At 47.7% G+C, this 5,061-nt stretch overlaps 1 protein-coding gene across 4 annotated transcripts in view; it reads left to right on the forward strand.

Moving 5' to 3' along the window:
• RAI14 (retinoic acid induced 14) overlaps positions 1-5,061 on the forward strand; it is a 150,158-nt gene continuing 145,097 nt past the window's right edge. For 2 of the 4 annotated variants that reach the window (XM_029219121.1, XM_029219128.1), the window contains exon 1: positions 97-156. The gene's annotated coding sequence lies outside the window, so the exon portion shown is untranslated. Of the gene's footprint in view, positions 157-658; positions 697-5,061 lie in introns of those variants that run through there. The other 2 variants (XM_029219125.1, XM_029219122.1) reach the window with 2 other exon arrangements.

Here is a 5,061-nt window from a genome sequence, read left to right on the forward strand (position 1 = left end):
ACTGACCCCCGCAGCGGGGGAGGAGGAGGGACCGAGGCGCAGGAAGCTGAGCAGGAAGCGAGCCCGGCGTCCGCGTTTTCCTGGGGAAGCGGCGGGCGGGCGGGCGGGGTGGCGCAGCCAGCGGGGCCCGGGAGCCGCCGCCGCCGCCTAGATGGGGTGAGTGCGCGGCGCCGAGAGTCGGGAGGCTCCCCCGGAGCGGGCTCGCGGGCTCCGGTCCCCGCCTTTGTGTCTGGGGTTCGGACGAGGGGGGCGGCCAGATAGGCGCGGACGACGCGCCGGCGGAGTGGCTCGGCGGGCTGGCAGCGAGGGTCCCGCCACCAGTCCCTTGTCCCCGCCGGCCGCCCGCTGTCTGCAGAGGGCAGACTGGGAAACACAGGAAGAGGAGGATGGTGGGCGTCAGAGCAGAAAGGGAGGACGAGCCAAGTTAGGAGCGGGGTTTTCTCCTACCGGCCCCCGCGACTCGCAGGCCGGCTGGGGCAGGGGTGGGTGCGGAGGGAGCGCGGGTGGGAATGAATGACCAGTCCCCGGAAGGGCGTTCTGGGTGCCCCGAGTCGGCTCCCTGTCCCACCTGCCTGGCCCGCCTGCGTCTGGCTCCCCCCAGTCCCCGCTTCAGGGCTCGACCCGCCTCCGCGCGGAGCTTGGAGGAGCTGGGGAAGAAGGCGCGAGCGGGAGGCTCGGGGGGCTCGGCGACCGAAGGTCCGCTATTGTTCTTTTTCTGACTCCGGGAGCCCTCCGCTGGCCCAAGGGTGCTGGCAGGGCCACTCCGGGCCTGCGACTGACCCCGCTCCCCGTCCTTCCTGTCCGTTTCGCCACCGCAGCTCCGAGGAGGGCCGGGAGGAGAGATGCTGGAGTTCGGGCAGCCTTCGGGCAGCTGGGGCTTTGGGAGGAGGCAGGATGTGGAGCTGCGCGCGAGAGGGGCGCCCGCCCGCCATCTATCCCAACCTCTGCCCGGGAGGGTGGGTACCCTCCCTAACCCCCACCCCCCCCCGCTTCGCTGCTGGTTCGGGCAGGTTTTTGTGCCTGCGGTTTAGTTTCTGCCGTTTGCAGAGTACATCTGCTAACCCCGGGCTCACGCTCTCCTTTGAGTTTGGACCTCGTCCCCCGCTTTTGTGGAGGGGGGTGGGCCCCAGAGCCGGGAGAGACAGCAGACGCGGCAGACGGAGCTCAGGGGAAAGTGGAGGCGCTGCAAGTGATCTCCCAGAGCCTGGGCTCTGTAGCCAGGCTTGGGCTTCTCCAAGGGGCCCAGCTCAGAGCAACTTTGTTTCCAGTGATTGGGGCAAATCTGCGGACTCAAGGCCGCTCACCTCAACCAGCGGCTTCCCTTGGCCACAGGCTCACAGGTGACTTAGATGGGTTTCTCTTTTCCTTCCGCGGGAGGAGACTACCGAGCGCCCTGCCAGTTCTCTGGAGAATGTCATCTCAAGACCGTCAGGGCCTGGCAGAGGGAGGAATTGTTTTACTGATCAGTGAGACTTAAAAGAAGCTCATCTTAGCGAGGAGAGTCTCACCTCCTTGAGGTCTGAACAAAGTTGGAAAAGAGAGAGTGTATCACAGGGAGGCTGGATTTTGATTGCTCTGTCCCCAGCCTGTAGAGTCGTTGTTTACAGGTGTGGCTGGGAATTTTATTACTGATGGATGTAATCAGATCATCCTTTCTTAATGATGCTTACTTAACCAGTGTCATATTTTTTCCCTTCTGCTTGTAAGATAATAGATTTTATGTGAGGAAATGTATCCAGTTCTTGTAATTTTTAACCAGTGCTTGCAGAACTTGGATTGGGTGAGGTGCTCCCATTCTGGGCTGTCTCCATTCATTGAAATGCTTCAGTAATGAATGTATTGTATCATTTACACTCCTTAGATGTGTTTTTATGGCTTTTTTGGGGGGGGAGAGGGAGGGAGGGTTATAACCCTGTTGAAAAATCTTATTACTATTATCTGTGAAATTGAAATAAAGTAATGGATGCTGGGCCTTGGAGATTCAAGGAGGACGTGATGTAGTGCCCCTGTCTGCTAGTAGTGTATCTGACAATGAAGTTCTGTCTCCAGACTGCCACTTCTATAGCATCTATGAGGGAGGCACACCTAGTATCACTCACCTTTTAAAGGTGAAGAACCTGAGCTTTGCAAGTTCGGGGAACTCGGCCTTGGAGTCACTGGAATGTGATGAAGGAGCTTTGTCTGTCTCTCTGTTCCTTCCTTCTAGCCTTCCTCTTTTTCCAAATAAAAGTATGAAAAATCTCAAACGTACCTAAAGAGAACATAGTAAGGCTTCCATTTTCCCACGACTTATGTTTGAGTTGCTAATCTTTCCATATTTGCTTCATACCCCCCACACCTGCCCCTTAAAAATAAACTGTAACTGAAATATTTTATCCATCCTTCCTCCTCTGCCTCCATCCTCAGGTAACCACTAATGTGAAGTCAGTGTACACAGTGCCCAAAGGTGTTTGGTACTTCGGTATTACATATCCGCAAACTGCATCCACGAGCTTGTGTGTTTAACATTTTATTTAAATGGCATCATTCTATATACACACGGCTTGCATTTTTAAATTTGTCATTATGTGTTTGAGGTACATGTAGATCTTATTTACTTTAGCTGCTACAGAGAACTCTAGTGTAGGAATAAATTATAGCATATGCTTTTCCTCACCAAGAGAAAATTTGAGTTTCCACTTTTTCACTGTTATACTTTTTCTTCAGAGGACAGTTGATCTTTCCCACTTTTTTACTGTAACTGTACTGCAGTCAACATCTGAGACATGTTCCCTTGAGTAGTTTCTTTGTTACACACCTATACATTTGATTGCTGGGTAGTGAGATCCAGGTAATGATGCATTTATTATTTCTTCCTCAGCAATATGTAGGGTGTATGTAGGGTCTCTCTTGGTTATTTGCTGAATGAAAAGTGAAATTGATCAATTTTTAGCTCTAAGCGTGTTAGTTGGCTGGATTCTTTAGTTTTTTCAATTAAAAAAAAATAAGAGTGCCTCTTAATTATAAAGCTGGAGCATCAGACAGAAGTGTGGTGCTGAGTTTGGGATATGTGCGCTGAAGCCTTTTCTTGGCCAGTCACTGGTGGTGTAGCCCTGGGTTACTCACTCTACCTTCTCTTCCTCATTTCTTCAGACTTGGAAAGATTAAGGGGCTTGAGTATGCATTTACAAAGGCACATTCCTGCTCTAAGTGTGTATGAAAATATGGCTGTGTTCATGACATTTTGCCTGAATTGTAACCTCTTAATCTGGAAGCAGTTCAAGGCATTTAAACCCATTGGTTTCCTCATTATTCCTTCAAATTACCAGGCACACTCCTGTCTCAGAGCCATCGCGTTTACTGTTCCCACTCTCTGGACTGCTCTTCCCCTAGATGTCTCCAGGGCTGTGGCCCTCAACCCCTTAGCTCTTCACTTAGACATCACCTTCTCAGCCCATCTTCCCTGGCCGCCCCCTTCCAGCATGTCCTGCTGCTCTTTTCTCCTTTATTTGTTTGTTTATTTATTCATCCATTTACTTATTTATTTTTGACCAGGGGTCGAACCCGGGCCCCCAACAGTGAAAGCACCAGTACCTAACCACTGGACACGGAGAGTTCCCTTTTCTCCTCTGTTTTCTTCCATGGCACTTAATTGCCTTCAAACTTGCCAGAAGTTTGTATTAGTTTGGTTCATATCAGTAGTATGTCTGTCCTTACTAGAATATGTGCTCCAGGAAGACAGGGGTTTTGTCTCTTTTTGTTTACTGTTGAATCCCTAGTGTCTAGAACATTGTTGACGTACCGTAAGTACTCACATGTTCGTTGAATGAAAGAATTTCATGCTTTTTTGTTGTGATTTTTCTACTTAGAATTTCTCTTAGCACATATCGGATATCCTAAGTGGTGCTGGCTGTTCTCCCAGCTGTATTTGAGTGCCCCAGATGTCATATTTACAGGTTGCATCAGGATAAAAACACAGGTTCTTATACACAAAGCACTTTATTTAAGTCTGTGTGATCTATCCCACAAAGCACTTGTGTCTTCATATTTTTCTGCAGCATTTACCTAAACCTGAATTCAAAAGAATACATAAGTAACACAATGCTCAGAAGCACACCTATCTTTCCTTTTCTTGGTACCTTAGCTTTCCCACATTTTAAATGTGGAAGATGTATAACCAAGTGATGTTCACTCTCCATTCCATACAGGATCCAAACAGACTAGAAACGGTCTCGAGTAACACCCACCACACTGAATTTCTAAGAATAGAAAGTGCATTTCTCAGAATTGTTGCAGAGGGTTTACTCATCATTGCTCTGATTTTGTGCATTCATCCCGAGGTGTTGTTTTCTTTTTTCTGTGGTTGGGGGGAACGGTGACCTTAATCTGAAGATCCAGGAGAAACCAGTATATATAGTAGTGTACCCAGAAATACTTAAAAAACTGTCACATCATAAAATCCTTAACTCGTGGTACTGAAAACATTCACTGTTAGTGCCGTGCATTATTTTGCTAAAAGCCAACTGGATTTCCTCTACGTAGGAGAAATGATGAATATAGGAGTTGACAAAACAAAGCTAAATATATCAAAGGCCTCTTGGGTATGTTTTAAATAGGTGATAGGGAAAAGGATTCTAGACTTTTTTCCCCATTATTTATTTATATAGCTATATGATACTGATGGTATCTTTTTAAAAAAATCATTAAGATGCTGCATGATTTAGAGATTATTTCTTTTTGTTTTATGGCTACCCACGAGCTGAAAAGTGTTGGTTTAATGAAAGAGAAATGTTGTTAATCAAACCTCAGTTTCCCAACTCTAGCCATCTACAATGAACAGACTGCTCTAGCCTTTGATATCAGACTCACTGGTTATTAGTCAATTTAGTCAATATTTTAATAAGTAACTGTAATTGTACAGACTTAGCCATGTGTTTTAAAACAAAACATTTTTCTCTTTGAAGTATGCCTCATTCTTCAATCTTATATTGTGTCCAGTAGAGTATCTGTCACATAGTAGGTGGTTAACATTGAAACACACACACACACACACACACACACACACACACACACACACACACA

Source organism: Monodon monoceros, unplaced genomic scaffold, assembly GCF_005190385.1.
Source record: "Monodon monoceros isolate NGI ecotype Baffin Bay Population unplaced genomic scaffold, NGI_Narwhal_1 Super_Scaffold_12, whole genome shotgun sequence".
NCBI lineage: Eukaryota > Metazoa > Chordata > Mammalia > Artiodactyla > Monodontidae > Monodon > Monodon monoceros.